Source organism: Culex pipiens, chromosome 1 (genome assembly GCF_016801865.2).
Source record: "Culex pipiens pallens isolate TS chromosome 1, TS_CPP_V2, whole genome shotgun sequence".
NCBI classification, from domain to species: Eukaryota; Metazoa; Arthropoda; class Insecta; order Diptera; family Culicidae; genus Culex; species Culex pipiens.
In genome coordinates, this window is record NC_068937.1 from 78,090,499 (window position 1) to 78,101,750 (window position 11,252).

Sequence of the window (11,252 nt, forward strand, 5' to 3'; positions counted from 1 at the left end):
AGCTATCGGCCCATTAGTTTGCTTTCATCTATTAGTAAATTATTCGAAAGAATAATTCTTAATAGAATGATGACGCACATTAATGAAAATTCAATTTTCGCTGATGAGCAGTTTGGATTTCGCCTTGGGCATTCAACTACTCATCAGTTGTTGAGAGTTTCAAATTTAATTCGAAGCAACAAATCTGAGGGCTATTCTACTGGCGCTGCTCTTCTAGACATAGAAAAAGCATTTGACAGTGTTTGGCATAAAGGTTTGATTGCGAAATTAAAAAGGTTTAATTTTCCGATTTATATCGTGAAAATTATCCAAAATTATTTGACGGATCGTACTCTGCAGGTATGTTATCAGAACAGCAAATCTGATCAACTACCTGTACGTGCCGGCGTCCCTCAAGGAAGCATTTTGGGTCCAATTTTATACAATATTTTTACTTCTGACTTGCCTGATTTGCCCCCAGGATGTCAGAAATCACTTTTTGCTGATGATACAAGCATCTCCGCCAAAGGTAGAAGCCTTCGTGTCATCACAAGAAGATTACAAAAAAGCTTGGATATTTTCAATTCTTATTTGAAAGAATGGAAAATTACTCCAAATGCTGCAAAAACTCAACTTATTATTTTCCCTCACAAACCAAGGGCTGATTTTCTGAAACCAAAAAGTCATCACATTATAAAGATGAATGAGGTAAATTTAAAGTGGGAGGATCAAGTGAAATATCTTGGACTTGCTTTTGACAAAAACCTTACTTACAAGGATCACATTGAAAGTATCCAGGTTAAATGTAACAAATATATTAAATGTTTGTATCCACTTATAAACAGGAATTCTAGACTTTGTCTCAAGAATAAACTGTTAATTTATAAACAAATTTTCAGACCTGCCATGCTTTATGCTGTGCCGATCTGGACAAGCTGTTGCTTAACCAGGAAGAAAAAACTTCAGAGGATTCAGAACAAAATTCTGAAAATGATTCTGAAACTTCCTCCCTGGTTCAGCACCAGTGAACTTCATCAATTAGCCGAAGTTGACACTTTGGATGTTATGTCCAATAAGATAATTGATGCATTTCGACAAAAATCATTGCAGTCTTCAGCTGCATTGATCCGCTCTTTATATAGTTTATAAGTTAGTTTTAAGGTATCCCTTTTCCCATTTGTACATGTAGGATCTCCTACATTTGAAATCACTGAATAGCGAAAGCTAAAATATTTCATGAATAAATGAAAGTTGCTAGTATTAAAAATTGAGGTGAAAAGTCATCAATTGTGATTGGACACTCAATAATATTTTAACTGAATGAATGTACATGGAAGAAAAATATCTGAATAAATATAAATTAAAAAAAAAAAAAAAAAAAAAAAAAGCCGAAGCGGTGTGCCAACTTCTCTGGAGCCCACACGGAAAAAAGTGTTCCGGAAATCATGCAAATCGTACCATGAAATCGTGAATATCGCGATTTTTGCTTTACGAATTTTTGAACTATGCATAATGGGCACGAATTATCCAGGAATCGTCAATAAATATGCATGACTTTCCATGACCGATTTCACTCCTAAACGTGAATAATGTTCATGATTTCATGAAATAGATGCATGCAGTCGTGAAAAATATTCACGATTTCATGATTAAAAATTCATGATTACGGTCAAAAAAATATACCTCGTGAATAAAAAATCATGATTTCATGCATAAAATTCATGAAATCATGAATTTTTATGCATGATCACCTCCGTGTACGCACGAGAGCAAGCAGCAGTCAAGTGCTCAGTGCTCTATCGTTTTTTCGAAATTTTCCGCCGTAATCTACCGTGATAACCCGCGAGTTTGCTCCTGCAGCATGCCAAAGGCCGGCCGTGGCCGTGGCAGTTCGAGTGCGGCCTCGAAAAACCCGCGAAGTTCCTCTACCGGCCGTGTGCAAAAAGGTAAACAAACACGCCCGTGTCACCGCCAGCCGCAGACGGAGCCAGACCATCGACAAAAAATTTACTACTCCATATGTCCAATCACCAGTGGCGAACCTCGTCCGGACTTCCGGTGCCACAACCAGTGGCACATCAACATCCCGCCACATCCCCATCAGAACGAGTTTCCAGATCTGAGCGATGACGAAGAAACAACAACAACAACACCGACGTACAAGCTCTACCGAAACGACGAATACGATGGACTGCACGGTAGAAAGTGTCGACAGCTTAACGCAAAATCCTCCAAAGGAACGTAGACCACCTCCTATTTTTGTTGGACACGTGTGACGATATTGACGAGTGCTGAAGCCTCGAGTATTCTTAAAATCGTAAGTCGCATGCAAGTCTACACTGTTGACGAAAAACTTCGACCTGTTCTGGAGAATGAAGAGTAAAAACTTCATGTTCTACACAGTCGACCCCGTGCAGGAAGACACCGATTATGGTCGTCATGGCAGGGGACCAAGACCGCCCATCTCCGACCTCAAGAAGGACCTCTCGGTCTGGCATAACACCGCGTGACATAAAAGTCCTCTCGCGGAAGACCAAAGTCAACAGTACACACACACTGTACCTGTTGTACTTCGTACCGCGCACCCGTCAAGATTCAAGACCTGCGCGAACTAAGGCTTGGACGGTTTTGGGGTATTCTGCGTTTCTACTCAAAGAATCTCGTCGGACGCAGCACTATGCCACCGTTGCCAGAAATTCGGCCTCGCTCGCGAACGCATCCTCCCCCCCCGGTGTGAAGTGCGGTGAAACGCCCTCTCTAGCGTGTGCCTGCCGCAAGCGAACCTTGGGGACAAGGCGAGCAAACCAAGCCGCTTCATTGCCCACTGGTGAGTAACCATACAGCTACTACCGGGGAAGCGCCTCGAAAAACTACCTCGAGAGCAGGAATAAGAAGAAAAAGCTGCAGCGTCCCACCCTCCTCACGAAGTACAGCCTTAAACCGTGCTCGCTGCTGGACATCTACGGTACACAGCAGACAACTCAGCGTTCTCTCCTGTTGGGGCGTTCATTCGCCAGCGTGGTCGCTCCGGTAGCGCAATACGGCCCAGCTAAAGTCCACCGGAAGATCTTCACCCTGCCGGAGGCTGTGCTCGCGCGGGAATGAGACGCGGTTCGAGCTGCCCAGAACATGGCGAGCACTCCTGGGCCTTGGGGAGCTGATGATCAAGCACTCGAGGAAAGGATAAAAAACCTTGTCTAGGGTTAAGCGTTCTCTATTTCTATCCCTCGCTCTTCCCGTGCAAGTTTAGTATATGGGTGCGGATTGTGTTTCTTCTCTGGTACGCCTTTAATTTACAATAAAATTGTTCCAATAATGATTTGTGTAACACACAGCTGAAAGGAACTCCAAAACTCTGTTATGCACCTCAAAAGAACTTATTGTATCCTGATTATTCACTAATAAAACCGAATTGAAAATTGAAAATTATGCATGAATTCGTGCACAAAATTCATGAGTTCTGGAATATTTTTTATGATTATTTTTTGCAGGCGTAAATAAAATTCGTGATATCATGTATAAACTTCATGAAATCATGCATAAATTTCATGAACTCGTGATTTTTTTTTTATGAAATCATGAATTTAATTCACGTTTACGAGTGCATTCGGGCATGTCTAATCATGCATATTTATTCACGGCTCCTGGTTTATTCGTGCCCAATATGCATAGTTCAAAAAATCGTAAAGTAAAACTCGTAATATTCACGATTTCATGGTACGATTTTCACAATTTCCGGATTACTTTTTCTGTACATTTACCATATCGTGCCACTGGGGGCACATATCGGAATTGACAAGGGAGCCTGTTTTGTTAAAAAACGGAGGACTTTTTATGTGATGCCAAAGACTCTGGCCCCACCTGGCCACTATGAACCGGTCACCGGTTACCGGTGGTCACTGGGGACATTTTGGAATGTGCAAGGAAACCAGTCATGTGACATATCAAAATTCATGAAATTCAAATCTTTGGCCATTTTATGTGATGCCAATGTAATCTGGCCCCACCTGGCCACTTTGGAACCGGTCACCGGTTACCGATGGTCACTGGGGACATTTTGGAATGTGCAAGGAACCCTGTCTTGTGACATATCAAAATTCATGAAATTTAAAACTGTGGCCATTTTATGTGATGCCAATGCACTCTGGCCCCACTTGGCCACTTTGGAACCGGTCACCGGTTACCGGTGGTCACTGGGGACATTTCGGAATGTGCAAGGAACCCTGTCATGTGACATATCAAACTTCATGAAATTCAAATCTTTGGCCATTTTATGTGATGCCAATGAAATCTGGCCCCACCTGGCCACTTTGGAACCGGTCACCGGTTACCGGTGGTCACTGGGGACATTTTGGAATGTGCAAGGAACCCTGTCTTGTGACATATCAAAATTCATTAAATTTAAAACTGTGGCCATTGTATGTGATGCCAATGTAATCTGGCCCCACCTGGCCACTTTGGAACCGGTCACTGGTTACCGGTGGTCACTGGGGACATTTCGGAATGTGCAAGGAACCCTGTCATGTGACATATCAAAATTCATGAAATTCAAATCTTTGGCTATTTTATGTGATGCCAATGTAATCTGGCCCCACCTGGCCACTTTGGAACCGGTCACCGGTTACCGGTGGTCACTGGGGACATTTCGGAATGTGCAAGGAACCCTGTCATGTGACATATCAAAATTCATGGAATTCAAATCTTTGGCCATTTTATGTGATGCCAATGAAATCTGGCCCCACCTGGCCACTTTGGAACCGGTCACCGGTTACCGGTGGTCACTGGGGACATTTCGGAATGTGCAAGGAACCCTGTCTTGTGACATATCAAAATTCATGAAATTTAAAACTGTGGCCATTTTATGTGATGCCAATGTAATCTGGCCCCACCTGGCCACTTTGGAACCGGTACCGGTTACCGGTGGTCACTGGGGACATTTTGGAATGTGCAAGGAACCCTGTCATGTGACATATCAAAATTCATGAAATTCAAATCTTTGGCCATTTTATGTGATGCCAATGTAATCTGGCCCCACCTGGCCACTTTGGAACCGTTCACCGGTTACCGGTGGTCACTAAGGACATTTCGGAATGTGCAAGGAACCCTGTTATGTGACATATCAAAATTCATGAAATTTAAAACTGTAGCCAATGTATGTGATGCCAATGTAATCTGGCTCCATCTGGCCACCTTGGAACCGATTACCGGTCACTGCGGAAGAATTCTGAATTTACAAAGGTCTCAGTTATGTGATGTTCAAAAATGCTTTAAATAAATGAAAAATACAATCATAAATTTAGTAAAACCTACATTCAAAAACTTGACATGAGCATTTCGGAAACGTTAATTGGGTACCGATCGTTAATATACAAAAATACAACGAAAACTTAAATAAAATACAAAAAGACCTAAGGGATTTCTTGTACAGTCCAGACTCGATTGTCTGATGTACTAATAATAGAATAATCGATAATTCGTATAATAAAGCCATAAATTTTTTGTCTCATTAATAACTCCAATTACAATAAAGTGATTAATTACAATAAAGGGATTTATTTTTGTTAATGCAGATGATCAAACACTTTAATTTGACGCAAATAGAGTCATAGAGAGTTGAATTGCAGTCCGTTTTGCGATGCCTGTCCGTCGGGTCGCATGTTTTTTCGCGTCGTTCGTCGTCGGTGAGTTTGTCGGGTGAGTGCGCGCGTGTGTGTGTGAAGGTGCGGCTGGCTCTGGTTGAAAAAATGACAGTTGAGCCAGTCCGTTTTGCGATGCCTGTCCGTCGGGTCGCATGTTTTTTCGCGTCGTTCGTCGTCGGTGAGTTTGTCGGGTGAGTGCGCGCGTGTGTGTGTGAAGGTGCGGCTGGCTCTGGTTCAAAAAATGACAGTTGAGCCAGTCCGTTTTGCGATGCCTGTCCGTCGGGTCGCATGTTTTTTCGCGTCGTTCGTCGTCGGTGAGTTTGTCGGGTGAGTGCGCGCGTGTGTGTGTGAAGGTGCGGCTGGCTCTGGTTGAAAAAATGACAGTTGAGCCAGTCCGTTTTGCGATGCCTGTCCGTCGGGTCGCATGTTTTTTCGCGTCCTTCGTCGTCGGTGAGTTTGTCGGGTGAGTGCGCGCGTGTGTGTGTGAAGGTGCGACTGGCTCTGGTTCAAAAAATGACAGTTGAGCCAGTCCGTTTTGCGATGCCTGTCCGTCGGGTCGCATTTGTTTTTCGCGTCGTTCGTCGTCGGTGATTTTGTCGGGTGAGTGCGTGCGTGTGTGTGTGTGAATGTGCGGCTTGCTCTGGTTGTCACGATGACAGTTGAGGCAGTCCGTTTTGTGGTTACCTGTATGTTTGTCTATTCCTTTCTATTGACGTGGCTTTTTTTTCTTCTTAGTTAGATTGTAAAGTTCAAATATCGCGATCGTCTTTTTCGTTAGTCAGTCGGGTTTCTTTGTTCTATGATTCGCGATTGTTTCATGGGAAGATTCGTTCTTAATTGCGTTAGCATAATATAAATTATATTTGACCTTTCGTTTCCCGCGAAATCACCTTTTAGCATTATAGCTCATAAAGCACGGTGACAAATATTGTTTCAACGCGATTGTTCAAGTCCTTCAGATAACTCATAACTCATCAGTAATTAATTGGTCGCTCATCTTATAAAAACTTAAAAGTATAAATAGTCTCAGGTCAACTCTACGTAAATGTGTTACGCTGAGTATAATATTTCACCTTTTAATTACACACAATTATGATTCTATCTTTCCACAGCCGGCTGTCTAAGATTAAATCATTTGTGCTAAACTCAACACCAAATAACCGGGAATGGTCTCATCCGCATCATCCGATTGTTTGCCTTGAGAATACATAATACATCACCCTATCACTCAACGAAATTCATTGATTATTGGGCCACATCATCATCCTCTATGATGAATCCTGGCCATTACCCTTTCCCACTAACAAAATCCCAAGTAGAAGTAGTTTTCCGGCACACGCGGGGGTGTGGATATCGTATAGAACCCACCCTTGGTAGCAGCCTGTGCTAACTAACATTCCCGTCCCGTTCCCTCGAGATCTACAAACTGACATGGCGGGCGCCGTTGGTGGCCAATGACTGTTTCCTATTAGCAACGGCTCTAGTTTTGATGATCGTGATGTTTTATCTTTTCAGCGCATTCATGCATGCTGTTGATAAGGGAAACATTATTTGATCGTTGAAGCGTATGACCGGTTGTGTTGATAGGATATAACGGTCCTGTTCAGCAACGGAGAAGGACAACCATGGGTGGTCTCTCATGCTCATGCTCATGCTCAATAGAGTCATAGAGAGTTGAATTGAAAATAAAAAAAAACACCGAAATTCTTAAAATACGCAACAAATTAAAAATCTTAAAATGTGTGTGTGTGTGTGTGCAACCAACCAAACGGGACCACGCGGTCGCTTCTTACAAATTGAGTTGTTTCCATATATTTTCGATTTCCATGCTATACATGCAAATAACTCGCATAGGCATTTGGTGGGTGTTAGCTCTGCCGAGCTTCGGTGACCCATTTCTACGTAGGCTAGCCGTACGCGAGGTACCTCAGCTTGAACCGACAAGCCCCGCTCTAAAGAACGTTTGCATCAATCGGATACAAACGTTATTCAGAACTTCCGATTTCTTATCTGTGGACAAGAAATCAGCGCGTATTTAGTAAGCAGATGTTTTATATATAAGTTTGTTTTGAATGGATGTCTTAATTGGTGTGAGCGAATGTTAGAATATTAGTGAGAGGGTTTTTTTTTTGTTTTATAAAAGGAACGTGCTCACCGAATAATGATATCTTCAAGACCAGCTTCATTTGAATTTCTGGAGTTGCCCGTTTTGTTGTTAAACTTGCGAACCGCTGAACCTCCATCGATAAACTTGAAAATGCCAACCGTATCACGATTTGTAGCTGTGATTGATGACGTTGCCAATTGGTCTTCCCTTTGTCCGGAAGTGTAGTGTACCGGATGAAGATCGCCATCTGCTGATAAGTTGCTGCTGCTGGAAAATCCTGACCGTGAAGATTTTTCCCGTTGGAATCCGGGAATCAGCTTTGATTTCTGCAACTGGCTCGAGCTGACACCATACTCTTTTTTGGAAAATCCAGAATGTTGTGCTTCTAATTTTTCGCTGGAAATCACTTCCCCCTGACCGCTTTTCCTTGACCACCAACTTTTCCACCGGATATCACCATAATGTAAATTTCACCGATTTTTTTAAATACGAGAAAAAAAAACGTGGAGTGAAATTTACAAACGTCAACACGCGCGCACGGCTTGCTTCGATCTCCCACAAATTAAAAATCTTAAAATACTTCAAAAACTCAAACTATTTGAATTACGCAAAATAAATTAAATACTTCACAAACTCAAAATATTTGAAATACGCAAAATACATAAAATAAATAAAATGCTCATAAAACTTAAAATACTTGAAATACTTAAAATACTTCTTTGTATACTTTATTATAGAGTTTTAAACTCTTTACTTAAAGTAATTAAAATACTTAGAATACTTCAAATACTTAAAATAATTAAAATACCTAAAATACTTCAAATACTTAAAATACTTAAAATATTTAAAATACTTAAAATACTTAAAATACTTGAAATACTTAAAATACTTAAAATACTTAAAATACTTAAAATACTTAAAATACTTAAAATACTTAAAATACTTAAAATACTTAAAATACTTAAAATACTTAAAATACTTACAATACTTAAAATACTTAAAATACTTAAAATACTTAAAATACTTAAAATACTTAAAATACTTAAAATACTTAAAATACTTAAAATACTTAAAATACTTAAAATACTTAAAATACTTAAAATACTTAAAATACTTAAAATACTTAAAATACTTTAAATACTTTAAATACTTTAAATACTTAAAATACTTAAAATACTTAAAATACTTAAAATACTTAAAATACTTAAAATACTTAAAATACTTAAAATACTTAAAATACTTAAAATACTTAAAATACTTAAAATACTTAAAATACTTAAAATACTTAAAATACTTAAAATACTTAAAATACTGAAAATACTGAAAATACTGAAAATACTGAAAATACTGAAAATACTTAAAATACTTAAAATACTTAAAATACTTAAAATACTTAAAATACTTAAAATACTTAAAATACTTAAAATACTTAAAATACTTAAAATACTTAAAATACTTAAAATACTTAAAATACTTAAATTACTTAAAATACTTAAAATACTTAAAATACTTAAAATACTTAAAATACTTAAAATACTTAAAATACTTAAAATACTTAAAATACTTAAAATACTAAAAAAAAACTTAAAATACTTAAAATATTTAAAATACTAAAAATACTTAAAATACGTAAAATACTTAAAATACTTAAAATACTTAAAATACTTAAAATACTTAAAATACTTAAAATACTTAAAATACTTAAAATACTTAAAATACTTAAAATACTTAAAATACTTAAAATACTTAAAATACTTAAAATACTTAAATTACTTAAAATACTTAAAATATTTAAAATACTTAGAATACTTATAGTACTTAAAATACATAAAATACTTTAAATACTTTGAATACTTTAAATACTTTGAATACTTTAAATACTTTCAATACTTTAAATACTTTAAATACTTTAAATACTTTAAATACTTTAAATACTTTAAATACTTTAAATACTTTAAATACTTTAAATACTTTAAATACTTTAAATACTTTAAATACTTTAAATACTTTAAATACTTTAAATACTTTAAATACTTTAAATACTTTAAATACTTTAAATACTTTAAATACTTTAAATACTTTAAATACTTTAAATACTTTAAATACTTTGAATACTTTAAATACTTTAAATACTTTGAATACTTTAAATACATTAAATACTTTAAATACTTTGAATACTTTGAATACTTTAAATACTTTAAATACTTTAAATACTTTGAATACTTTAAATACTTTAGATACTTTAAATACTTTAAATACCTTAAATACTTTTAATACTTAAAATACTTTAAATACTTTAAATACTTTAAATACTTGAAATACTTTAAATACTTTAAATACTTTAAATTCTTTAAATACTTTAAATACTTTAAATACTTTAAATACTTTAAATACTTTAAATACTTTAAATACTTTAAATACTTTAAATACTTTAAATACTTTAAATACTTTAAATACTTTAAATACTTTAAATACTTTAAATACTTTAAATACTTTAAATACTTTAAATACTTTAAATACTTTAAATACTTTAAATACTTTAAATACTTTAAATACTTTAAATACTTTAAATACTTTAAATACTTTAAATACTTTAAATACTTTAAATACTTTAAATACTTTAAATACTTTAAATACTTTAAATACATTAAATACTTTAAATACTTTAAATAGAGTTGCTTTGGAGGATTTGAACAGTGCGCGTCGCGGTTATCACGCAGGATTTTCGTTGCCGTTTCCGTCTTTGTTTTCCCCCCGATTGTGTGTGTATTTCGACCCGGGTGATTTCGCGATTGTTTGACAGTTGCTTTGGAGGATTTAAACGGTGCGCGTCGCGGTTATCACGCAGGATTTTCGTTGCCGTTTCCGTCTTTGTTTTCCCCCCGATTGTGTGTGTATTTCGACCCGGGTGATTTCGCGATTGTTTGACAGTTGCTTTGGAGGATTTGAACAGTGCGCGTCGCGGTTATCACGCAGGATTTTCGTTGCCGTTTCCGTCTTTGTTTTCCCCCCGATTGTGTGTGTATTTCGACCGGGTGATTTCGCGATTGTTTGACAGTTGCTTTGGAGGATTTGAACGGTGCGCGTCGCGGTCATCACGCAGGATTTTCGCTGCCGTTTCCGTCTTTGTTTTCCCCCCGATTGTGTGTGTATTTCGACCCGGGTGATTTCGCGATTGTTTGACAGTTGCTTTGGAGGATTTGAACAGTGCGCGTCGGGTTATCACGCAGGATTTTTGCTGCCGTTTCCGTCTTTGTTTTCCCCCCGATTGTGTGTGTATTTCGACCCGGGTGATTTCGCGATTGTTTGACAGTTGCTTTGGAGGATTTGAACAGTGCGCGTCGCGGTCATCACGCAGGATTTTCGCTGCCGTTTCCGTCTTTGTTTTCCCCCCGATTGTGTGTGTATTTCGACCCGGGTGATTTCGCGATTGTTTGACAGTTGCTTTGGAGGATTTGAACAGTGCGCGTCGCGGTTATCACGCAGGATTTTCGTTGCCGTTGTGATAGGTTACCACCCCTGCACGG